At 41.8% G+C, this 27257-nt stretch overlaps 1 pseudogene; it reads right to left on the bottom strand.

The window, feature by feature from the left end:
- LOC136157445 (craniofacial development protein 2-like) overlaps positions 1 to 27257 on the bottom strand; it is a 91782-nt pseudogene that overhangs the window by 1746 nt on the left and 62779 nt on the right.

Here is a 27257-nt window from a genome sequence, read left to right as displayed (position 1 = left end):
GTTGCCATTTCCTTCTCCAGGGGATCTTCCCAAGCCAGGGATGTCTATGTGTCTCTGAAGCTCCTGCGTTGGCAGGCAGGTTCTAGTGCCACCTGGGAAGCCCGTGTATGGTCAGTAGGAATGTAAAATGGTGCAGCTACTTTGGAAAACAGTCTGGCAGTTCCTCAAAAAGTTAAGCATATAGTTACTATATGAGCCAGCAATTCTCCTCTTAATATCTGAGAGAATTGAAAACATATGTTCACAAAACACCTTGCACATGAATGTGCATGGTAGCATTAATCATAATAGTCAAACAGTGGAAACAACCAAATGCCCATCAACTAATGAATAGGTAAGCAAAATGTGATATTTCTATATAGTGAATATTATTCAACAATAAAAAGAAATGAAGTACTGATAAGTGCCACATCCATAGAGACAGGAAGAAGATGGTGGTTGCCAAGGACTTAGGAAAAGGGAAAGTGGAAAGTATGAGATTTTGGGGGGGCGGGTGATGAAAATGTTTAGGAATTAGATAGTGATGATTACCTAACTTTGTAAGTATACTAAAAGCCACTTTAAATGTGGGTTTTATGCTATGCAAATTATATCTCAACTGTAGAAGTGTGGGAAAACCTCGCATAACCATCTCAATTGTTGCGAAATAAGTGTTTAGCAAAATCTCACACCCTTTCATGATAAAAACACAACATAACTAACCAAGAATAAAAGGAAACTTCCTCAATGTTGATGAAGAATGTGTACAGAACCCACAGCTAACTTCATATTTAAAAGTGAATGTTTGCAGGACTTCTCTGATGGTTCAGTGGTTAAGAATCTGCCTGCAAATGCAGGGGACATGTTCTGACCCTCTATCCTGGAAGATCCCACATCCTGAAGAGCAGTTAAGCCCGTGTAGCACAGTTACTGAAGCCCACGCCTGGAGCCCATGCCCTGCATCAAGAGAAGCCTCCATGATGAGAACCCCTCGCTGCAACCAGAGAGAGCCCAAGCGTAGCAACAAAGACCCAGCACAGCCAGAAAGAAAAGGGAACGTTTTCTTCCTAAAACCAAGAAGTAGACAAAGATGTCCATGCTTGCTACTTCTGTCCAAAATTGTAATGGAGGTTCTATCAGGCAATTATGGAATAAAATGAGATCAAAGGAATCCAGATGGGAGACGAAAAAGTAGAAGACGTGATCTGATCTTACATATAGGGTATCCTAAGGAATTCACCAATCAGTTGTTAAAACCAAACAACGGGTTCAGCAAAGTTGCAGGGTATAAGATCAGTATAAAAATAAAGTGTATTTCTCTGCATGAGATGGTTAGATGACATCGCTGACTCAATGGACATGAGTTTGAGCAAACTGTAGGAGATAGTGAAGGACAGGGAAGCCTGGCGTGTTGCAGTCCATGGGGTCGCGAAGAGTCAGACACAACTTTAGTGACTGAACAACAGCATTTTTCTGCACTTGTAACGAACAATCAGAAAACGGAATAAGGGAAACACTTACATAGCATCAAAAATAATAGAATATTTAAGATACATTTAACAAAAGAAGGGCAAATCTTGTATTCTGAAAACTATAAAACATCATTGAAAGAAATTAATGAAGACCTAAAACATTGGAAAAACATCCTATGTTCATGGATTAGAAGATAATAATGTTAAGATGGCAATATTCCCCAAAATAATCTAGAGTCAATGCAACACCCATTAAAATCCCAACTGTTTTTTTTTCTCCCTGCAGAAATTGACAAGTTGATCTCAGAATTCTTGTGGAAATGCAAGGGATCCCAATAACCAAAACAAATTTGAAAAAGAAAGTCAGAGAACTCACACTTTCACATTTCCAAACTTTCTACACAGAAAGTGTGGTACTGACTTGTAACAGACATATAGATCAGTGAAATAGAGTTGAGAATTCAGAAACAAAGCCTGCTTTTATAGTTAAAATTGAGTTTTGACAAGGGTACCAAAACAATTCAACGGGTAAAGAATAGTCTTCTTAACAAACGATGCTAGAATAACTGAATATCCACATGCAAAATAATGAAGTTGTATCTCTGTCTTGACCATACACAAAATTGATCGTGTAAGAGTCAAAACTATACATCTCTTTGAAGAAAACAGGAATAAATATTTTTTAAATTAATTAATTTGGCCGCATAGAGTCTTGGTTGCGGCTCACAGGCTTCTCTCTAGCTGTGGCTGTGCAGGTTCTGTGGCTCAGTAGCTGCGGCTCTCAGGCTTAGTTGCCCCATGGTACATGGGATCTTAGTTCCCTGACCAGGGGTCAAACCCACATCCTCTGCATCCCAGAAGGCAGATTCTTAGACCCTGGATCACCAGGGAAGTCCCAGGAATAAATCTTTGCTGCACGTCCACTGCAAGGGGTGAGAGTTCAATCCCTGGTTGGGGAACTAAGGTCCTACATGCTTTGTGGTATGGCCAAAAAATAAACAAAAACTTTGTGCTTCAAAGGACACCACTGAGAAAGTGAAAAGAGAGGCAACTCATAGAATGCTGGAAAATGTTTGCAATCATGTATCTGACAAGGGATTCATATCCAGAATATATTAAAGACTCTTATAATCCAACAATAAAAAATGGATAAAGGATTTGAATAATATTTGTCCAATAAGAAAAATACCAGTGGCCAATAAGTGCATGAAAGATGCTCAGTATCATTAGCCATTGGGAAAATGCAAATCAAAACCATGATGAAAAACTACTTCACATCTATGGAGGTGGTTAGAATAAAAAACATAGAGGGAGGGGACATATGTACACCTATGGCTGATTCATTCGATGTGTGACAGAAAACAGCAAAATTCTGTAAAGCAATTATCCTTCAATTAAAAAATAAATAAATTTGAAAAAATATATAGATGATAACTGTTATTGAGGATATAGAGAAATTAGAACCCTTACTTGTGAGAATGTGAAGTTATATAGCCACATTGAAAAACAGTTTGACATTTAAAAAAAAGTTAAATGCAAATTCACATATGGCCCAGCAAATCCACTTCTATTTATGAAAAATGAAAACGTACCTCCATACAATTACTAATATGTGAATGTCCAAACCAGCATTGTTTATATTAACAAAAAACTGGAAATAAATGTCCATTAACTGCTGAATGGGTAAGCAACGTGTGGTCTGTCCATACAACTGATTAATATTCAGTCATAAAAATGAAAGAGGTACTGACATCAGTTCAGTTCAGTCACTCAGTCAAGTCCTACTGTTTTGCAACTCCATGGACTGCAGCACGCCAGGCCTCCCTGTCCATCACCAGCTCCTGGAGTTTACTCAAACTCATGTCCATTGAGTCAGTGATGGCATCGAACCATCTTATCCTCTGTCATCCGCTTCTCCTCCCACCTTCAATCTTTCCCAGCTTCAGGGTCTTTTCCAATGAGTCAGTTCTTCACATCAGGTGGCCAAAGTACTGGAGTTTCAGCTTCAGCATCAGTCCTTCCAGTGAATATTTAGGACTGCTATCTTTTAGGACTGACTGGTTGGATCTCCTTGATGTCCAAGGGATGCTCAAGATTCTTCTCCAACAGCACAGTTCAAAAGCATCAATTCTTTACCACTTGGCTTTCTTTAAAGTCCAACTCTCACATCCATACACGACTACTGGAAAAACCATAGCTTTGATTAAATGGACCTTTGTTGGCAAAGTAATGTCTCTGCTTTTTAATATGCTGTCTAGGCTGGTCATAACTTTTCTTCTTTTAATTTCATGGCTGCAGTCACCATCTGCAGTGATTTTGGAGCGCCACCCCCCCCCCCACCCCACCAAAAGTCTGTCACTGTTTCCACTGTTTTCCCCTCTATTTGCCATGAATAGATGGGATCAGATGCCATGAACTTAGTTTTCTGAATATTGGGTTTTAAGCCAACCTTTTCACTCTCCTCTTTCACTTTCATCAAGAGGCTCTTTAGTTCCTCTTCACTTTCTGCCACAAGGGTGGTGTCATCTGCATAGCTGAGGTTATTGATATTTCTCCCAGAAATCTTGATTTCAGCTTGTACTTCATCCAGCCCGGCATTCCCCATGATGTACTCTGCATAGAAGTTAAATCAGCAGGGTGACGATATACAGCCTTGACATACTCCTTTCCCGATCTGGAACCAGTCTGTTGTTCCATGTCCAGTTCTAACTTGCTTCTTGACCTGCATACAGATTTCTCAGGAGGCAGGTCAGGTAGGCTGGTATTTCCATCTCTTGAAGAATTTTCCAGTTTGTTGGGATCCACACAGTCAAAGGCTTTTGCATAGTCAGTAAAGCAGGAGTAGATGTTTTTCTGGAACTCTCTTGCTTTTTCAACGGTCCAACGGATGTTGGCAATTTGATCTCTGGTTTCTCTGCCTTTTCTAAATCCAGCTTGAACATCTGGAAGTTCACAGTTCATATACTGTTGAAGCCTGGCTTGGAGAATTTTGAGCATTACTTTACTAGTGTGTGAGATGAGTGCAATTGTGTAGTAGTTTAAACATTCTTTGGGATTGCCTTTCTTAGGGATTGCAATGAAAACTGACCTTTTCCAGTCCTGTGGCCACTGTTGAGTTTTTCAAATTTGCTGCTATATTGAGTGCAGCACTTTCACAGCATCATCTTTTAGGATTTGAAATAACTCAACTGGAATTCCATCACCTCCACCTGCTTTGTAGTAGTGATGCTTCCTCAAGCCCACTTGACTTCTCATTCCAGGATGTCTGGCTCTAGGTGAGTGATCACACCATCATGGTTATCTGGGTTGTGAAGATCTTTTTGTATAGTTCTTCTGTGTATTCTTGCCATCTCTTCTTAATATCTTCTGCTTCTGTTAGGTCCATACCATATCTGTCCTTTATTTTTCCCATCTTTGCATGAAAATTTCCCTTGGTATCTCTAATTTTCTTGAAGAGATCTCTAGTCTTTCCCATTCTATTGTTTTCCTCTATTTCATTGCATTGATCACTGAGGAAGACTTTCTTCTCTCTCCTTGCTATTCTTTGGAACTCTGCACTCAGATGCGTATATCTTTCCTTTTCTCCTTTGCCTTTCGCTTCTCTTCTTTTCACAGCTCTTTGTAAGGCCTCCTCAGACAACCATTTTACCTTTTTGAATTTCTTTTTCTTGGGAATGGTGTTGATCACAGCCTCCTGTACAATGTCACGAACCTCCAATTCATAGTTCTTCAGGCACCCTATCAGATCTAATCCCTTGAATCTATTTGTCACTTCTACTATAAAATCGTAAGGAATCTGATTTAGGTCATACCTGAATGGTCTAGTGGTTTTCCCTACTTTCTTAAATTTAAGTCTGAATTTGGCAATAAAGAGTTCATGATCTGAGCCACAGTCAGCTCCCGGTCTTGCTTTTGCTCACTGTATAGAGCTTCTCCATCTTTGGCTGCAAAGAATATAATCAATCTGATTTCGGTATTGACCATCTGATGATGTCCATGTGTAGAGTCTTCTCTTGTGTTGTTGGAAGAGGGTGTTTGCTATGACCAGTGCATTCTCTTGGCAGAATTCTGTTAGCCTTTGCCCTGCTTCATTCTGTATTCCAAGGTATTCTGTACTCCAGGTATTTCTTGATTTCCTGCTTTTGCATCCCAGTCCCCTACAATGAAAAGGACATCTTTTTTGGGTGTTAGTTCTAGAAAGTCTTGTAGGTCTTTATAGAACTGTTCAACTTCAGCTTCTTCAGCATTACTGGTCAGGGCATAAACTTGGATTACTGTGCTATTGAATGGTTTGCCTTGGAAATGAACAGAGATCATTCTGTCATTTTTGAGATTGCATCCAAGTACTTCATTTTGGACTTTTTAGTTGACTATGATGGTTACTCCATTTCTTCTAAGGGATTCTTGCCCACATAGTAGATATAATGGTTATTTGAGTTAAATTCACCCATTCCAGTCCATTTTAGTTCGCTGATTCCTAGAATGTCGACGTTCACTCTTGCCATTTCCTGTTTGATCACTTCCAATTTGCCTTGATTCATGGACCTAACATTCCAGCTTCCTATGCAATATTGCTCTTTACAGCATTGGACTTTACTTCCATCACCAGTCACATCCACACCTGGGTGTTGTTTTTGCTTTGGCTCTGTCTCTTCATTCTTTCTGGAGTTAGTTCTCCACTGATTTCTGTAGCATATTGGGCACCTACCGACCTAGGGAGTTCATCTTTCAGTGTCCTATTTTTTGCCCCTGACATAGGGTACAACATAGATGAACCATGAAAATATTTTGCTAAGTGAAATACACAGTCAGGAAGAACTCATATTGTATAATACGATTCCATTTATATGAAATGTCAGACTAGGCAAATCTATAGAGATGAAAAGTAGATTATTGTTTTTCAGAGGGAAGTTGGGGGGAAATGAGGAGTGTCTGCTAATGGATAGGGTATTTCTTTCCAGGGTGATGAAAATGTTATTGATTTTGGCGATGATGATACAACTCTGGGAATAAACTAAAACCCACTGAACAGTATGCTTTAAATGGGTAAATCATATGGTATGTGAATTGCTCATGTGTTCAGTAGTGTCTGACTCTTTGCAACTGTTTGGACTGAAGCCCATCAGGCCACTCCATCCATGGGATTTTTCAGGCAAGAATACTGATACTGGAGTGGGTTGTCATTTCCTCCTCTTGGGGAATCTTCCCAACCCAGGGATCAAACCCATGTCTCCTGTATTGCAGAAGGATTCTTAACTGCTGAGCTATGGAGGAAACCCATGACAAGTGAATCAAATCTCAATAAAGTTGTTACACAATAAACAAATAAGCTCTTTGTTTAAGTAAAAATTTTCGCATTGTTCCTTCCTTCTCTGGACTATTTCCTTTCCATTTTTTCATGAAGTTGTTTTCTAACAAAATATATTTTATGCTTGAAAAAAAATTTGAATCAACTATCATATCACGTGTGTATGTTAGTGACTCAGTCATGTCCGACTCTTTGTGACCTCATGAACTGTACAGCCCACCAGTATCTTCTGTCCACGGGATTTTCCAGGTGAGGATACTAGAGTGGGTTCCTTCTCCAGGGGATCTTCCCAACCCTGGGATCCAACCCAGGTCTCCTGCATTGCAGTCGAATGCTTTACTGTCTGAGCTAGTAGGGAAGCCATCTTATCATACTTCTCTGTAACAAAATTGTGCATCTAAATTAAATTTTTAAAAAGCTAAATTTCTTGTGTCCAAGGGGTTCTATTTAAAACAGTATTCTGGACTTGCCTGGTGGTACAGTGAATAGGGATCCTCCCGCCAATGCAGGGGACATGGGTTTGATCCCTGGTCTGGGAAGATTCCACCTGCTGCGGGGCAACTAAGTCCGTGTGCTACAAGCACAGAGCCTGGACTCTAGAGCCCGTGAGCGGCGACAACTGAGCCTGTGAGCCCTAGAGCCCATGATCTGCAACAAGAGAGCCCACAGCAGTGAGAAGCCTTTGCACCACAATGAAAGCCTGTGCAAAGCAAGCAAGACCCAGCATGGCCAAAAAAAAAAAAAAGCGTTCTGGATTGTGTTGCTTAATAAATTATATTTGGTAAGCAATTGATCAAGGCAATATAAATATGTTATAATAAATAACAACAAACAGGATAAAATTTGATTGGAAATGTATTTCTTAATGAGATAAGTATAGTTTTCTAAAAATTAGGTCATGAGAATTACTTAGTGCTAGTATCCAATTGCAATTCCATTCTTTTTCGTCAACTTCAATAAAGTTAAAACTGACAAACAATAATGGCATATGGAGTGTTCAATATGATGATTTGCTTTACCTGTGCATTGTGAAATGATTACCACAACCAAGCTAATTAACACTTTGTGTCTGTGTGTGAGGAGAGTACTCAAGGTCTACACGCAACTTTCATGTGTATAGTATATTATTATTAACTACCGTCACTGTACTGTACATTTCTAGAACTTATTCATCTTATAACTGAGACTTTATACCTTTTCACCAACCCATGTCCCCCATCCCTCAGTCCCTGCCAACCACCATTCTACTTTCTGCTTCTATGAGTTCAACTTTTTTAGATTCTACATGTAAATAAGATCATACAGTATTTTCCATGTCTGGCTTATTTCATTTAGAATTATATCCTCAAGGGTCACCTATGAAGTCACAAATGGCAAGATTTCATTCCTTCATATAGTTGAATAGTATTCCTCTGTGTGTGGGTATGTGTGTGTATATCACGTTTTCTTTATCCATTCAACCACCAACAGACACTCAGGTAGGTTGTTTCCACATCTTGGTTATTGTGAATAATGCTATGATGGACTTGGGGGTGCAGATACTCTTTGATATACTCATTTCATTCCCTTCAGATATATGCCTAGAAGTGGAGTTTCTTTCTAGATTATATGGTAGTTTTATTTTTAAATTTTTTTTGGCCATGCTGCTCAACTTGTGGGATCTTAGTTCCCTGACCAGGGATTGAACCCAGGCCAAGGCAGTGAAAACACCAAACCCTAACCACAGGACTACCAGGGAATTCCCTATTTTAAATTTTAAAAATGAAATCTCTATACTGTTTTCCAAAATGGCTGTACCAATAGCAGTTTTATTCTTACTTTTCATTATTATACATCTAAGCTCTGGAAAGGGCTTCCCTTATAGCTCAGTTGGTAAAGAATCTGCCTGCAATGCAGGAGACCACGGTTTGATTCCTGGGTTAGGAAGATTTGCTGGAGAAGGAATAGGCTACCCACTCCAATATTCTTGGGCTTCCCTTGTGGTTCAGCTGGTAAAGAATCTGCCTGCAATGTGGGAAAACTGGGTTAGATCCCTGGGTTGGAAAGATCCCCTGGAGAAGCAGAAGATATTAAGAAGAGGTGGCAAGACTACACAGAAGAACTATCCAAAAAGGATTTTCATGACTCAGAAAACCATGATGGTGTGATCACTCACCTAGAGCCAGACATCCTGGAATGTGATGTCAAGTGGGCCTGAGGAAGCAACACTACGAACAAAGAAGGTGGAGGTGCTGGAATTCCAGCTGAGCTATTTAAAATCCTGAGAGATGATGCTGTGAAAGTGCTGTGCTCAGTATACCAGAAAATATGAAAAATTCAGTAGTGGCCACAGGACTGGAAAAGGTCAGTTTTCATTCCAATCCCAAAGAAAGGCCGTGCGAAAGAATGTTCAAACTATGGCACAATTGTACTCATCTCACATGCTAGCAAAGTAATGCTCAAAATTCTCCAAGTCAGGCTTCAACAGTATATGAACTGTGAACTTCCAGATGTTCAAGCTGGATTTAGAAAAGGCAGAGAAACCAGAGATCAAATTGCCAACATCTGTTGGACCGTTGAAAAAGCAAGAGAGTTCCAGAAAAACATCTACTCCTGCTTTACTGACTATGCAAAAGCCTTTGACTATGTGGATCCCAACAAACTCTGGAAAATTCTTCAAGAGATGGGAATACCAGACCACCTGACCTGCTTCCTGAGAAATCTGTATGCAGGTCAAGAAGCAACAGTTAGAACTGGACATGGAACAACAGACTGATTCCAGATCAGGAAAGGAGTACGTCAAGGCTATATATCGTCACCCTGCTGATTTAACTTCTATGCAGAGTACATCATGGGGAATGCCAGGCTGGATGAAGTACAAACTGGAATCAAGATTGCTGGGAGAAATATCAATAACCTCAGATATGCAGATGACACCACCCTTATGGCAGAAAGTGAAGAGGAACTAAAGAGCCTCTTGATGAAAGTGAAAGAGGAGAGTGAAAAGGTTGGCTTAAAACTCAAGATTCAGAAAACTAAGATCATGGCATCTGATCCCATCTCTTTAAGGCAAATAGATGGGGAAACAGTGGAAACAGTGACAGACTTTTTGCAGGGGGGCGAGGGGGGAGGGCTCAAAAATCACTGCAGATGGTGACTGCAGCCATGAAATTAAAACCGCTTGCTCCTTGGAAGAAAAGTTATGACCAGCCTAGACAGCATATTAAAAAGCAGAGACATTACTTTGCCAACAAAGGTCAATCTAGTCAAAGCTATGGTTTTTCCAGTAGTCGTGTATGGATGTGAGAAAAGGAAAGTGAAAGTTGCTCAGTTGTGTCTGACTTTTTTGGATGCCAAGGACTATATAGTCCATGTAATTCTCTAGGCCAGAATACTGGAGCGGGTAGCCTTTCTCTTCTCCAGGGTATCTTCCCAACCCAGGGATTGCAGGCAGGTTCTTTACCAGCTGAGCCACAAGGGAAGCCCATGGATGTGAGAGTTGGACTATAAAGAAAGTTAAGCGCCAAAGTATTGATGCTTTTGAACTGTGGTGTTGGAGAAGTCTCTGGAGAGTCCCTTGGACAGCAAGGAGATCCAACCAGTCAATCCTAAAGGAAATCAGTTCTAAATATTCAATGGAAGGACTGACACTGAAGCTGAAACTCCAATACTTTGGCACCTGATGGGAAGAACTGACTCATTTGAAAAGACCCTGATGCTGGGAAAGATTGGAGGTAGGAGGAGAAGGGGATGACAGAGGATGAGGTGGTTGGATGGCATCACTGACTCGATGGATATGAGTTTGAGCAAGCTTGGGGAGTTGGTGAGGGATAGGGAAGCCTGGCATGCTGCAGTCTATGGGGTCACAAAGAGTCAGACACTACTGAGTGACTTAACTGAACTGAACTGAACTGAAGCACTGAAAAACCTTTTTCAAAGAAAGAAATAAATAGGTTTGGAAGGAATTTTGTAAAATCAGTGTTACTCAGTTCTTTAAAGTCCTTTGACTCATCTACCAAAACCATGTAATAACATGACTAGGATGGTTAATGTTAAAAAGTGTTGGTAAGGATGTGGAGAGATTGGAATCCTTGTGCACTATTGGTGGGAAATAAAATATAAAATGTAACTACTATGGAAAACAGCATAGGAGTTCCTCAAAAAATTAAAAATTGAACTATAAAGCCATGTGACCCAGTACTTCCGTTTTTGGATACATACCCAAAAGTATTGAAAGCAGGGTCTCAAAGAGATATTTGTGCATCCACGTTCTATAGCAGCATTATTCACAATAACAGAAAAGGTAGAAGTAACCTAAATATCCACTGATGAATGAAGGGGTGAGCAAAACGTGGTATTTGTATATGCATGGAATGTTATTCAGCTTTAAAAAGTAAGGATATTCTGACACATGCTATAACATGGATCAACGTTGAGGACGTTTACTGAGTGAAATAAGTCAGCCACTAAAGGACTAATACTGTATGATTTCACTTAACGTGAGGCAACTAGAGTCCTCAAGATCATGGAGACAAAAAGTAGAATAGTGGTTGTCAGGGGCCGGGAGAATGGGCTGGGGAGTGAGTGCTTGATGCACACAAATCTTCAGTTTTACAAGGTGAAGAAAGCTCTGGAGATGGATAGTGGCGATGGAAGCACAGCAATATGAATGTACTTAATGCCACCGAACTGCAGCCTTAAAAATGGCTAGGATGGTAATCACGTGTATATTTTACCAAGTTTTTTTTTTAATTTAAAATCATATAATAGATTATTATCAAAAAGTATTTTTCTTACTCTCTCACTGGATTAGATCCTTAGTTCTGTGGGATTTTCTTCTTTTGTAAAAGGATTTCTTACTCCGTCCTTAGACCCTGTCACCTCCTCAGTTCCTGAAATATATATCAAAAAGACTTTACCAAAACTTATCAAATGAGAACTAATTTTACCTGGTTCTCCTTCACTTGGAGACAACTTGTATAACCCAATATGCTCAGAAACAGTTGAGAAAATGGCAGTGTTGGTAATTTAAACACAGCTTTGCTAATATTTTTCTTGAAAAATAAAAAGACTTCTATCTTCTACAATAAATATATTTTCATGGAAAGCTGGAAGATGCTGATTGAGCTCATTTAATTTCTAGACACTCTTCACCATTTACTGTAATTGGCCAAATCAGTCCTTATTGTCTAAACAATCAGCAAAATCACACTTCATTTCTGTCAGAAACTTTCCTACCCTCTTCAGCTGTAAATCTCTGAGAAAAATCAACAGGAGCCCAAATTACTTGTGTCCAAACAGTATTTCACTCTTAACAGAAATCTGAAGAAGACGAGAAAGCCAAGGGCATAGGATGGATTTAACGTGCCTTGGTTTAAGAGGCTTCAGAGGGGTTCTGTTTCAAATAAGATACCCTGACTGTTCCTGCCACCCACACCCCAGGCTTTCCAGTGCCAGGGCCAGGCCCCATTGTAATTCTGGAGGCTGGGGAGTGGGTCTTTCCTTTTGTAAAGTCGGCTTTAGGGCTTTAGAGCAACCGTGAGAGAGGGGAGAAGGAAGGTCCAAGGGAGAGGGAACTGGGCATCCTTGTTCTCCAGAGCCTCCCTCCCTCACTTTGTCAGTCCAGGAGGTGGGGACCACTCAGAGGACATGCACTTACACGGACTCTCCCCCCAAACCTGCTGTTCACCATCTTCGCCGCTGTAGTCGATGACTCAGTGTCCACCAGTTGCTCAGCCAAGAACCTGGGGATCATCCTGGAGTCCTTTCCACTCCCCACACCCCTTATCCCACCCATCAAGTTCTGCCACCTTACTTCCAAAGTATATCCCAAGGACTTCCTTGGTGGTGTTAGGGGAAACACACTGACTGAAACCATCCACCCTGGCCAGGCAACACAGTAACCTTCTGCATGAGTTATTTTTCCACAGGAGGTCTCCGTAAGGAACATGGAGCTAATAGGCCACCACCAACCGGAAGAGTTCGGGAAAGGTCAAAAGGAGACCCCACGTGTCCTACCACCTCCCAGAATGCTCTGGCTGGCGTCCATCTCTGCTGAGCAATGCGCGCGCCACCAGGAAGGAGCCTGAGTCAGAAAGACTGGCCAAAGACAACCCGGAGACTAATCCCATCACCATAAAACCCGAGCCAGCTGGCCACGTGGCAGAGCAGTCCTCTTGGGTTCCCTTATCCTGCTCCTCTCCACCCGGTGCCCCTTGCCAATAAAGCCTCTTGCTTTGTCCACACATGTGTTTCTCTAGAGACATTTCTGAGTGTTAGACAAGACCCCCCTTTCGGGCCCTGGAAGGGGTCCCCTTTCCTGCAACAGTGGTCCAGTGCTTACGACTCCACACTCCCAATGCAGGTGTCGTGGGTTCCATCCTGGGTCAAGGAGCTAAGATCCTAGATGCCAGCACGGCAGAAAAAAAAAAAAGGCAAAGACCCGTTTTACATCTTTAAGTGCCTAGAACAGTGCCTGGTGCATGTCGTGAGCTCAGGGTGTGTGTTTTGATCATGAATGAAGCTTCATGGTTGCCAACAACATGAACGTAACTAACACCACTGAACTGTACACTTAAAAATGGCAAAGGGTGATATTTGTGTTATGTTCATTTTTGTTGTTGTTCAGTCACTCAGTTGTGTCTGACTCTTTGCGACAGAATGGACTGCAGCATGCCAGGCTTCCCTGTCCTTCACTATCTCCTGGAGTTTGCTCAAACTCATGTCCACTGAGTCAGTGATGCCATCCAACCTTTTCATTCTCTGTTGCCCCCCTCTTATCCTACTCTCACTCTTTCCCAGCATCAGGGTCTTCTAATGAGTCATGGTGGCCAAAGTATTGGAGTGTCAGCTTCAGAATCAATCTTTCTAATAATATGTTTATTTTACCTCCTGCCAGTGCAGGAGACATAGACACATGGGTTTGATTCCTGGGTCGGGAAGATCCCTTGGAGGAGGACATGGCAACCCACTCAAGTATTCTTGCTAGAGAATCCCTTGGACAGAGGAGCCTGGAGGGCTACAGTACATACGGCTGCAATGAATTGGACATGACTGAAGTGACTTAGCATGTACCACAATAAAAATGCACGCTGATGTCACATAATACATATTTGATAACTTACTTAGTTAACGGAAAAAAAAAGAATGAATGAAGCCAAGTTCCAGCATCCAAGGAGTGGTTATTCACTTGGAGAGTGGAGAGCCTTGGATAGCAGCTTTCTGGAGCTTACTAAAGGCCACTCGCCTTTTCACTACCTTTCATTGGCATGCACACCTCCTCTGGGGAGGTTAATCGAAGTGGGGCCTGGGAACCCCAGGAGGCCTGTGCAGAGGTTGAAACGCCTGGGAATTCTACCTCCTTCACATAGTACTTGAGGGGCGCAACCTGGACACACTGGGTTTGTCACTCTTCCAAGGACAGTCTCCACAGCTGATCAATACTGCTCAAGTAAGTTACCTGAGCTTTCTGTGCTTCCCAATAAATGTCAACAGTCAGAGAAGCTCTCTTTCAGAGCTGGTGTGAGGATTGGGTGGGATAAAGTACGTAAAATGCTTAGAAGAGTGCCCACCTCTACATAGTAAGTGCTATACAAACGTGTGTTAGTCACTCAGTCGTGCCCAGGCCTTTGTGACCCCATAGACTGTAGCCATCAAGCTCCTCTGTCCATGGGATTCTCCAGGCAAGAATACTGGAGTGGGTTGCCATTCCCTGCTCCAGGAGATCTTCCCGACCCAGGGATCGAACTCGGGTTTCCTGCCTTGCAGGCAAATTCTTTACCGTCTGAGCCACCAGGGAAGCTATTATTAATCTTTTTTTTTTTAAATTATTATCCATCCTGTTATTTTAGCTAAAAATAACTATTCATGCCCTTTCTCCCCTCCCCTCCATTTCCATTCTTCAAAACATATCTTAAAGCCATTCACTTTTTCTTCTAAATGTTCTCAAGTTTTGCCTTTTACAAGGAAGTCTTTAGCCTGTTCAAAGATATAGTGAATTTCTCTCCATTTCCGTATGGACCACTAGCACCATTTACTGAATAGCTTATTATTTCCCCGTCAATGTACTCGGGCAGCACTGTAATTCATCAAGTTTCTATGACCGTGAAGGTCTGTTTCTTGACACTGTTCCATTGGCCAGGCATTATTGGTTTTCCTTCCTCCTCATCCCTTATGGGTAACCCGTCAGCAAGTCCATCCTACGTCTAAAGCACCTCTTGAATCCACCTTTTCTACATATGCCATCATTTCTTAGCTGGACACTTGTGATGGCTCCCATCTTCTCCTCCTCCCCACTTCCACTCTGCAGTCCCCCACCCTTGGCCATTCTTCTTATTGCAGCTCAAGAGACCCTTTCCCCTTTTAAAATGACAAAATATTTGATTCATACAAAAATACAAAGGACCATGTGTGGAAGTTATGAAGCAAGGTCACAAAACAACCTTGTGAGCCCATTTGCTCTCTTTTAGATTCTTTTTCCGTTAGAAATTGTTTTGAGGAGAGTTGACATCTTGATGATATTGACTATCCCATTAGTAGCATCATATAGTTATCCTTTAAAGAAATAAGATATAATTGACACATAACATTGTATTAGTTTTAGGTGTACAGTATAAAAATTTGATATATGTATATATTGTGAAGTGATTATCACAGTAAGTTTAGTTAGCATCCATCACCATATATAGTTACAAAACTCCTTTTCTTGTGATGAAAGCATTTTAAGATTTACTCTCTTAGCAACTTTCAAATATACAATATCACCTTAAAAACATACACAACCTAAGGGTTGAGAATTATGTTTTATTTGGCAGATTTTCTGAGGACTTCAGCCCAGAAAACTGCCTTTCAAATACCTCTGAAGGACTGCCAGGATATATAAGCATTTTTGCAACAAAAACAAGGTAGTCAGAACTTCAGAAGATTACTGTTAATTAAAGAAAACCAGATATCTCAAGTTATTGAATTTAGTTCTTTTCTGTGTAAGGGAAGATGCAAATGTCTGGGCTCATTGAAATCATTCCTTTGATATGATAGGGTCAATATCCTGTTCTTTCCCATTCTGAGTCCCCTCAGGATACACAGGTGGGGGTGGCTACAGTGGCTGATGGCTTGTTGGCTGCCACATTCCTTTTTACTGATATGGCAGGCAAGAATTTTCTTTCACAACAATATAGTATTCTTTTTTTTTTTCCCAATATAGTATTCTTAACTCTAGTCACCATGTTGCACATTGCATTTCCAGGACTTATTTATCTCATAATTTGTAGTCTGTACCTTTTGACCACCTACATCCAGTTTACCCATCCCCACCCTCTTGCTTCTGGCAACCACTAATCTGTTCTCTGTATCTAGGAGTTTTTTGTTTGTCTGTTTTGTTTTTCTTAAGATCCCACCTATAAGTAAGATCATTTAGTCTCTACAGTATAGCACAGGGAACTCTGCTCAGTAATAATATGTAGACAGACATTTGAAAAAGAATAGATAGATGTATGTGTATAACTGAATGTGTATGTGTATACCTGAAACTAACACAACATTGTTAATCAACTATACTCCAGTTTAAAATAAATTTTTTTTTAAAAAGATCATTCAGTATCTGTCTTCTTATGTTTGACATTTCACTTAACGTAATGACCTCAAGGTCCATCCATGTTCTCACAAATGGCAGGATTCCCTTCTTTTTTGTGGCTGTATAGTATTCCATCATCTAAGTGTATCGATCCCATTTTTTTTTTATCGATTCATCCATCCGTGGACATTTGGGTTGTCTCCATGTCTTGGCTTTTGTAAACAATGCTGCACTGAACGTGAGGGTGCAGATCTCTTTTTTGAATGATTTCATTTTCTTTGGATAAGTACCCAGAAATGGAATTGCTGGATCACAGAGACTTCTATTTTTAATTTTTTGAGGATCTGCATACTCTTTTCCATAGTGGCTACACCCATTTACATTCTAGCAACAGTGCACTAGGGTTCCCTTTTCTCCACATAATGGTCAATGCTTATCTCCGGTCTTTTCAATGGTAGGCATTCTAACAGGCATGAGGTGATAATCTCATTGTAGTTTTGATTTGTAGTTCCCTGATGATGAATGATGTTGACAACCTTTTCATATACTGTTCTTTCCCGTTTGTATACTCTTGGCTTCTCTGTCATAAATTAATTGACAGTACCTGTGCAGGTTTATTTCTGGAACTTCTTTAGTGATTTGTCTTTTTTCCATGCTGTAGGTTTAAGAGAGACTTTTAAAAAATGTATATTAGATCTCCTCCCTTCTCTGCTTATAACTTGATAATGACCTTACCCCTGCCCTTAAAAGAAAGCCTGCCTGCCTTACTTGGATAGGCGCAACTTGGCCCTGACTACTTCAGTTTTGTCTTACAAAACTAGCACCCTCACCCAGAACTAGACAGTCTCATGGGCTTCTGGCCAGTCCCTCTTGTTTATTACCTTAGGGAAGTTACAATCACTGGTCACTGTTTACCCTCTGTTATGAAGACTTCCTACCTCCAGGTCCTACTCTCTGCCTATTTATCATTCAGCTCAACTCTCTCTCTTGCAAAGAGACTTTTTTTTGGAAATCTTACACAAAGTCTTTCAATTATGCCATTTTACAGGCAGAGAGAGTGCCCTGTTCTTTTCCCTTCCAACTCTTTATCACCTTTGACAGTTGCTTAGTTCATTTATGCACATGCTTGTCTAATGTCTGGTTCCCTTAACAGCCTGTAACCTCCTTGAGGGACCCTGGCTCTGGTCCACCAAGGCATCTGGTGTATTGTTTAGTACATAATAGATACTCAGTAAATGCTTGTTAAAGGAAGAAAGGGGAGAAGAGAGGAAGGAAGGGAAGGACTTCCATCCCACAGATAGGGAAGAAGCAATAAAGGGCTTTAGGAGTAAAAAAGGGCCAGATTTTAAAAAGGTAGTAATGGTTTTTGGTTACAGTTTTTAAAAATTACATCATTAATATAATGTAGAATTCACTCTAGTGGTTGAAAATTCATATGATACAGAAATATAAGAAATTCAAGTTTAAGTTTCCTTTTACCATCCCCTCTTCAAACTCATTTCTCGTCTCAAGGGTAACCACTATTAATTGCTAGTTTGGCAAATATCTTAATATATCTATACACATGTAGACTTTTCTTTTTTAAAATCATGAATAGAACCATACCTCACTAGTTCTTGTGTGAAACCTTTCTCCTTGGCAGAAAACTTCCTTGTTACTGACAATGTTATTGCATTACCACGGTCTGTTTTCATCACTTTTTATTGCAAGTCAGTAAGAGGAAGTTCCAAGGAAAGAGGACGGATATCTGTCTGACTACTCTGCTCTTACACATGGCCTACAGAGCTGATCGAGGCTCCAGCTGCCTCAGTCCCTGGCGAGAGCGCTCTGCTTGGATTGCAGACAGCTGCCTTCTCACTGTGTCCTCCTGCGGCTGTTCCTGGGTGTGTGTGCGAGTGTGCACATGGGTGTTTGTTTGCACAGGGAGGCACTAGGGGGAAGATGGGTGGGTAGAGCTGAGAGAGAGAGAGAAAGAGGGGGGGAGCGAGGCCTCTGATCTCTCTTCCCATAAGGACCCTAATCCTATAGGAACAGGGCCCCATCCTTACAATCTCATTTAAACTCAGTTACCTCCTTAAAAGACCTTTCTCCAAATATACCCACAATTGGGGTCAGGGCTTCAATATGTGGATTCAATATATGAATTTGGGAGGGACATGAACGTTCAGCCTATAACACAGTGGCATATTATTCAGCCTTAAAAAGGAAGGGAATTATGACACATGCTAAAACATGGATGAGCCTTGAGGACATCATACTAAATCAAATATGCCAGTCACAAAAGGATAAACAATGTATGATTCCAGTTGTTTGAAATACCTAGAGGAGTCAAAATCACAGAGGTAGAAAGTAGAAAGAGTTACGGTGATGGATGATAGTGGTGGTTGCATAATAATATAAAAGTATTTTTAAAATCTTTTTTGTTTTTTAAAATTATTTTTTTTCATTTACTTTTCATTTTTTGAATGTACTTTTAATACCTCTAAACTGTATACTCAAAAATGATTGAGGTGGTAAATTTTATCTGTATTTTACCAAAAATTAAAAATTAAAAAGCTCTCACTGAAAGCATATAGATTCTCTTGTATTTGGAGTGCTGAAGGAATAAAATGTTAAAGTTTTAAAAAGAAAAAAGATCTTACAGATGAATTTAGAATAGTTCTAGGAAGATAGAGTCCACAATCTATACCAATTGATTCATTCATTAGTCAGAAGCTGGGCTGCAAAAAATTGGGTAGAAAAGCTATACTGGAAAGGCTCGGAGGGTGACCTAACAAATCCTTTATTGACAGGGATTCAGAGGGGTTTTGTAAAGCTGCAGATGTTTGACAAGTTCTGAAGTCTATATCTTGGTATAGTTGATTGATATCCTGAGACACAAGTAAGAAAGGTGAAACCATTGAGGATATCAGGGATAGATTCTTTAACACCTTATTTGTTTTTTAAATGAATTTTAAATTGTAATAAACTATACATCAAATTTACTATTTTGACCATTTTTAGCTGTGTAGTTCTGGCCCATTTAAGGATATTTTCATTGTTGCGCAAACATCACCACCATCCATCTCCAGGAGCTATCTTGCCAAACCGAAACTCTGTACCTATTAAAGAGTAACTCACCCTCCCCCAGTTCCTGGCAACCACCATTTTACCTTCTACCTCTATGGTTTTGACTCTAGGCTCCTCGTAAGAATGAACTCACAGAGTATTGGTCCTTTTGTGACTGATTCATTTCACTCAGCATAACAAACTCAAGGTTCATTCATTTTGTAGCATACATCAACATCTCCTTCCTTTTTAAGAGTGAATAATATTCCACTGTACAAACATACCCCGTTTTGTTGATCCATTCATTACCATTTGTTAACTAGACAATCATCTGAGAAGCCACTGATTTCTCTAAAGACAAACAATATGGGAAGAAACATAGCTACTGTGTGACCATCAGATCAAGCGGATAAAATGGAGAAAAGTTAGCTTCTGCAAAATACGTGGGTCAGAACCTCACCTTGTCTTCCTTCTTTTGCTCTTTAAATCTTTGACTTATTTTTGTCATTCTGCTTTCATTCTCTGCCCACATGATGTTCAGTAATGTAAAGATGGAAATAATTGCTTTAAAAAATTATTTATTTATTTATTGGCCTGGAGTAGGAAATGGCAACCCACTCCAGCATTCTTGCCTGGAAAATTCCGTGGACTGAGGAGCCTGGCGGGCTACAGTCCACGGGGTTGCAGAGTCGGACACGACTGAGTGACTGTCACTTGGCTGTGATGGGTCTTCATTGCTGCCTGTGGACTTTCTCTAGTTGTGGCGATCGGGGGTTGCCCTTTGCTGTAATGCGGGGCTTCCCCTTGCAGTGGCTTCTCTTCTTGCGGAGCACAGACTCTAGAGCACAGGGGCTTCAGTAGTTGCAGCACGTGCGCTAGGTCGTTGTGGTTTCCAGGCTCCAGAGCACAGGCTCAACAGTTGTGGCACATAGGCTTAGCTGCTCCGTCCATGTGGGATCTTCTCGGACCAGGGATCAAACTCCTGTTTCCTGCATTGACAGGTGGTTTCTTCACCACTGAGCCACCAGGGAAGCCCCAAAGAATTGCTTTTATGCTAACCTCCCCCCCCCCCCCCGCCAGGTTTATGAGTGTGTGTGTGTATGGTAACTTCTGGATATGATATTAATAGCTGGTTACAAGTAGCTTGTTCAATAGCCAATACCACCTCCCCCTCCCCCCCCCAAAAAAGCATCTCAGTGTATTTTCATGTTGCTTTGTTGGCTGGTCACTCCTCATTATTCCCCATTCCGTAGCCAGAACAAGTGAAACACCCCTTTCAGAGACAAGAACAAGAGTTTTAAATAAAAGACCTAATGACTTCTTTGAAAGTCATTATAGCCATAAGTGAAGTCAAGTCAAGTAGCTCAGTTGTGTCCCACTCTTTGCGACCCCATGGACTGTAGCCTACCAGGCTTCTCCCATGGGATTTTCCAGGCAAGAGTACTGGAGTGGGTTGCCATTTCCTTCTCCAGAAGATCTTCCCCACCCAGAAATTGAACGCGGGTCTCCCGCATTGTAGGCAGACGCTTTACCGTCTGAGCCACCAGGAAAGTCATCAGTATAGCCATAGACCTGAGCAATATCAGCCTGACTCAGTGTCTGATGTGATTCACAGAAAGGGAAAAAATGTTCAGGGTAGAATGTGCACCAAAAGTCACATTTAGGTGTCCGTGCCAGAAGGAAAGTTTAACTGCAATGCCCAGGCAATCCATGCAGCCTCCCTGATCCCTCTTTTTTTCTTTAGCTCAGAAGAAAAGAACTCCCTCTTTTCCAAATAACCCCAGTATGGGGGATTTAAGATGGTCACAAAATCTTTGACATTCCTTACATCAAGAGGTCAGTCTGCATCCCATTCTCTTGCGTCTGGGTTCTCTCTACTATTGCTTTCACCTACAGAACACAGCAGAAATGAATCTGTGCTCAGCAAGATAAGGCTGTAAACCAATAAATAACTTTAGGGATTTCATCCGAGCCTATTTGTCTGGACAGTTTGCTGGACGGGCTCTCCCATCAGGACCTCCATCAGGGTTGGTCATCTGGGAGAACAGCTTGCCTATTGAACAACAGTTTCACTTATTGAAACTTGCTTTCAGACCTTTGCTTTGCTGTGTTCACCAGTCCTAAAATGGTGTTATATTATGTCATGATACTCGCCCGATCTCAGTTGATTCCTTTCTTGAGAGACCTGCTTTGAACTACCTAAGTAGACCTCAATGGTACAAGCTTCCTTTTCTCATCACCCCCTAGTCAGATTGTCAAGATCGTGTTCTCCATCACTGCAACAAGTCTAGCGAAGTTAGCTTTGCTTGATGATAGGTTTCCTGGTCATCTTTGGAGATGCTGACAGTCTACAATGTAAGTAGTGTTTTGTGAAATGAGTTTCAGTTTCATATATGTGCATATATATGTGTCTGTGTTTACTGGAAAGTAATGTAAAATGTATTGCAACTGTGAAGTGAAGTCGCTCAGTCGTGTTCGACTCTTTGCGACCCCATGGATGTATGTAGCTTACCGGGTTCCTCCGTCCATGGGATTTTCCAGGCAAGAGTACTGGGATGGGTTGCCATTAACTGTAGGTAGTGGTAAAAATGACTGAAAGCCGTCTTCCTCTACTAGAATAAATGTTGTCTTCTCTGCCTTATTCCCCAATGTTTTGAAGAGTTTCTGGCACACAGATACTGGCTGAATGAAAGAATGAATGGAAGAACAACTCTCTGGTTGAAAAAAATGAAAGACAAAGGAAACAAAAGAAAGGGAGGGAGGGGAAAAGAGTGACAGAAAGTCAGGGAAAGTTAAAAGTAACAAGAAGAGGAAAGAGGAAGTCACATAAGTGGAAAAAACTGGACGACGCAGTGCGCGGGCTGCGCCTCCCAGCCGGCAGGGGCGCTGTTGGCCGCTTGGCGGCCCCAGGGAGGTTCCGGGGGGCGGGGCCGCAGGCGGGCGGGGCGAGGTGGGAGCGGAGAGGATGGGGCGAGGCGGCGCGCGGAGGCTGCCCGAGGGAGCCTTGAAGCACAGTGGCCAGGTCAGCGGCCTCCGAGGGCAGGCGGGTCTGGCCCGGCCACACTGCGGCCCAGCCCCAGCGTCCCAGGGACCCGAGAATAGGAGCTCAGGGAGGCCCAGGCGGGGCTAGTGCCTCAGAAGCTCGGTTTTCCGCTCCTTGGTGGCCTCAGTTTCCCCATCTGGGAAGTGGGTAGATGGGCTGGAAGCGTTGCCTCGGAGCGAACTTAGGAGCTCCAGCAGCGCCTCCTTCTACCCTCCTGGCTGGTCCTCTTGACTGCTTGCCTTGGCGAGCCCTTACCTAGTCCAGGCTGGTGCCGTCTGAATCAGACTTGCCTCGGCCTGCTGCCCCTTGACCTCTTTAGCAGAATTTCTCCTACTAACCTGCTGTGGCTGTCTCCATTCATTCCTGCCTCCCACATTAGAGGCAGCAGATTTGCCGAGGACACCAGGCTTCTGGGGTCAGACCAGTTATGAGCCTGGGTGGATCCCTTGAGCTGTGTGACCCTGATTGAGTTCCTTTACCTCTCTGTGCCTCCATTTTTTCATACCTAAAATAGAATAGTAGCAGAACTTACCTGTAGGGTTTTTTGATATTTAAAGAAGTTAATATGGATAGAGTTTCAGGAGATGTCCTCCTGTTTCACCCCTAGCCTCATGCCTCTGCTTCCTTGTTCATTACCTCACAGTTGCAATTTTGTTTCTGCGATTTAATTACTCTTTTCACTGTTTAATGTTTGTTAATAAATTTTTCCCAGGCCAGTGCTCTTATCTTTGTTCACCTGTATCCCTCCATCTAGGCTGATGTCTACGTGGAGTCTGAAGCCAGTGCTGGCTAGGCTGGGAGTACAAAAGCGGTCAAGACAGCCCTGCCCTAGGTCTGAAAGAGGCATTTGAACAAAGATAGCAGGGTGAGTCTTGTTTGGGAGCTCAGTGCCTGGGGAAAATCAGTTCAGGTCAATATTACTGTTGAAAGAACTGGATCTTGAAAGCCCCAAACTGGCATTTACTCTTTTGGGTCATCTTTGTATTTCAGTTTTGTCCCAGTCCCAGGAAAGTAGAGGCCAAGACCAGTTGTTTTGCAAGATAAATGCCTCCTGCTATAGCTCTTTTGTGATGGAGAAATGAGACGTGAGGCCACCCACAGTTCAGTGTTGGCTTTCAAATACTGCCCTCAGTGTTGAGAATGATGGAATCCCCTGCGCTTACTTTTGAGTACATACCAGTAACTTCTAGGGGGAGGTGTCAATTTCAGTGTACAAGTCTTTTACCTCTTTAAATTTACTCCTGAGTATTTTATTCTTTTTGATGTTATTTTCAATGGGATTGTATTCTTTTCTTTTCACATTGTTCATTGTTAGTATATAGAAGTGCAACGTTTTTTTTCTTTTGCAAGTTGATTTTATACCCTGAAACTTAGCCGAATTTGTTTATTAATTCTAACAGGTTTTTTTCTTTGTTATTGTTCAATACTTACGAGGTTTTCTGTGTTTAAGATGATGCCATCAACAAGCAGATAATTTTACTTCTTCTTAGCAAATTTGTTGCCATCTTTTCTTTTTATTGTCCAGTTGCTGTGGCTAGGACTTCTCAGACTGTGTTGAATAGAAGTGATGAAAATGGGCATATTTGTCTTGTTCCTGATCTTAGAGGAAAAGTTTACAGTCTTACGACTGAACATGATGTTAGCTGTGGGACTTTCATTTATAGCCTTTGTTTTGTTTAGGTTGTTGTTGTTCAGTTGGTAAGTCCTGTCTGATTCTTTGTGACCCCATGAACAGCAGAACGCCAGGCTTCCCTGTCCTTCACTATCTTCCTGAGTTTGCTCAAACTCATGTCCATTGAGTCAATGATGCCATTAAACCACCTCATCCTCTGTTACCCCCTTCTTCTCTTGCCCTCAGTTTTCCCCAGTATCATGGTCTTTTCCAGTGAGTCGGCTCTTTGCATCAGGTGGCCAAGTATTGGAGCTTCATTCAGCATCAGTTCTTGCAATGGATATTCAGGGTTGATTTCTTTTAGGATTGACTGGTTTGGTTTCTTTTGCTGTCCAAGTGTTGCAGGAAGCGGGACCCCTTCCAGGGCCCGAAACTGGGCTCTTGTCTAACATTAGGAAATGAATTGTTCGAGGAGACATATGTGCTGACAAAGCAAGAGATTTTATTGGGAAAGGGCACCCGGGTGGAGAGCAGGAGCGTAAGGGAACCCAGGAGAACTGCTCTGCCACGTGGCTCGCGGTTTTGGGTTTTATGGTGATGGGGTTAGTTTCCGGGTAGTCTTTGGCCAATCATTCTAATTCAGAGTCTTTCCTGGTGGCGCATGCATCGTTCAGCCAAGATGGATGCTAGCAAGAGGGATTCTGAGAAGTGGATGGACTACTATTAAGATAAATGATTTTTCTCTCCAATTGGAACTGTATCTCAGAAGAAACAAACAGTTTATAAGGGGTATTACAGAATTAGTACAGTTAATAAATCATTTATCTTAATAGTAGCTTTTACGAGGAGAATATACAGCTTTAAATTTACATATTAGTTGTAAGAAAGATCCTTAATTCCAAATATAAAAGAGAAAAATTGGGGACTTTCCTGGTGGCCCAGTGGTTAAGAATCCACCTGCCAATCCAGGGACATGAGTTTGATCGCTGGCGCAGGAAGATCCCACATGCCGTGAAGCAGCTAAGCCTGTGCACTGCAACTGTTGAGCCCGCCCTCTAGAGCCGGGGAACTGCAGCTGCTGAGCCTGTGAGCCCAGAACACATGCTCCACAGGAGGAGCCGCTGCAGTGAAAAGCCCGCTCACACAAGGAAGAGTAGCCCCCACTCACTGCGATCGGAGAAAGCCCACGTGCAGACAAAAGGAAAGAAAGAAAATTTTTTATTTTATTTATTTATTTTTTACACCATTTACTACTCTTATTTGTATTTTTTTTCTAGAAGCCATGCTTTTAATTTACATTTTTTTTTTTTTACTTTACAATATTGTAGTGGTTTTTTGCCATACATTGACATGAATCAGCCATTGATTTACATGTGTTTCCCATCCTGAACCCCCCTCCCAGAAAATTTTTTAAAAAGGAAAATTGTAAGTCTTACATTTGCAAAAAACAGTAGCTGATGGTGATAATTGACCTTAAATAGTCAATAAGACAGATAAGTAATCAAAGACTATTTCAGCTGTTGGGGTTCCCAGGTGACGCTGGTGATAAAGAACCTGCCTGATTGCCAATACAGGAGACGTTAGAAACATGGGTTTGATCCTTGGGTAGGGAAGATCCCCTGGAGGAGGGCATGGTAACCAATTCCAGTATTCTTGCCTGGAGAACCCCATGGACAGGGGAGCCTGGTGGGCTTACAGTTCATAGGGTAACAAAGAGTAGGACATGACTGAAGCAACTTAGCACGTACATTTTGGCTGTTAAGAAGGATGGGATGGGTCTGGTATGTTTTAGAAAGGCCCACTAGAAAAAGCTTAAAATGAAAACTTTTGGCAGTGTGTGTGTGTGTGTGTTTGTGTGAACCATCTTGTATCCCAATGATACTAGATAATGAAATGCTACCATATGGGAATCACCATTCCTAGGTGGAATCCCTAATGGTTTGGAACAAGATAGAATAAAAACGCATAAGTAAAAGTTTCCTTAAGTCTATCAGCTTGACTTGCTTGAAGTTTCTAAATTATCTCAGATTATAGGTTTGGCAGAGAACACTTCTGTGTATCTGGAGAGTGTTTGCTTTAATATCTTGTAGTTTGTTCTTTCCTTTGGTCATATATTTTCTTTCATCATTTCAATAGAATACATTAATTTCCTAGCCCTTGGGGAGGTGAAAGGTGTAAATTGTTTCTTGCTATGGAATTGATAGCTTCCTAGCAGGTGCAGTGGGAAAAAATCCTGGAGATGCAGGTTCAATCCCTGGGTTGGGAAGATCCCCTGGAGGGGGAAATGGCAACCCCCTTCAGTATTCTTGCCTCAGTGATCCCATGGACAGAGGAACCTGGCGGGCTACAGTCCACGGGATCCCAGAGAGTCGGACACTACTGAGCAACTGAAAACACACATGGGATTGCTTGGTGACCATTAAGCCTCAGCATTTCTGTGGAGTTGCTTAGCAATGCTTCTCATCTTGCTGACAGTTTTGTTAGTCAGATTTCCCTGTGATCATATGCTGATAACTAGGCAGAAGCTGAGGGATTAGACTATGTTGTGGTTTTATGTGGCATTTGTTGTTGTTCGGTCGCTCAGTCACGTTCAGTCCTTTGCGACCCCATGGACTGCAGCCTGCCAGGCTCCTCCGTCCTTGGGATTCTCCAGGCAAGAATACTGAAGTGGGTTGCCATTTCCTTTTCCAGGGGATCTTCCTGACCCAGGGATCAAACCCGCGCCTCTTGTGTCTCCTGCATTGGCAGGCAGATTCTTTACCACCGAGGAAGCCCTTATTTAGTAATAATGGTTCATTAGTTATGACAAATGTGCCATACAAGTGTAAGATGTTGGCAATAGGAGAAAGTAAGTATGAATTATATAGGAGTTATCTTATATAGGTACCCTCTCTACAGTTTTTCTGAAAATCTACAACTGTTCTAAAAATACGAAGTTTATTTTAAAAAGGTGTGTGTATGTGTGATAGCAGATGTTGATGAGTGACATGAAGAAAAATAAAACCAAGTCAGAGGGGCAGGGAGTACGGATAATGGGGAAGGTGAAGGAGGGTTCTGCAGAGAAGATGGCAGCCTGACAGAGCTCTGGATGGGAGCGAGGGAGCTGCCCGCATGGGTTTCGGGGATTTGTGTTCAAGACAGGGGAAACAGCAAGGGGCAAGGCCCTGCAGAGAGAACAAGTAGGAGGCATGCTGGCTGCCGCAGGGGGCGCCTGTGGAGGACAGGTCAGACAGGTGGTGGACGCA

Source organism: Muntiacus reevesi, chromosome 2, assembly GCF_963930625.1.
Source record: "Muntiacus reevesi chromosome 2, mMunRee1.1, whole genome shotgun sequence".
Taxonomy (NCBI): domain Eukaryota; kingdom Metazoa; phylum Chordata; class Mammalia; order Artiodactyla; family Cervidae; genus Muntiacus; species Muntiacus reevesi.
Note: the sequence above shows the minus strand (reverse complement) of the source record. Positions and strands in the feature narration are given on the sequence as shown.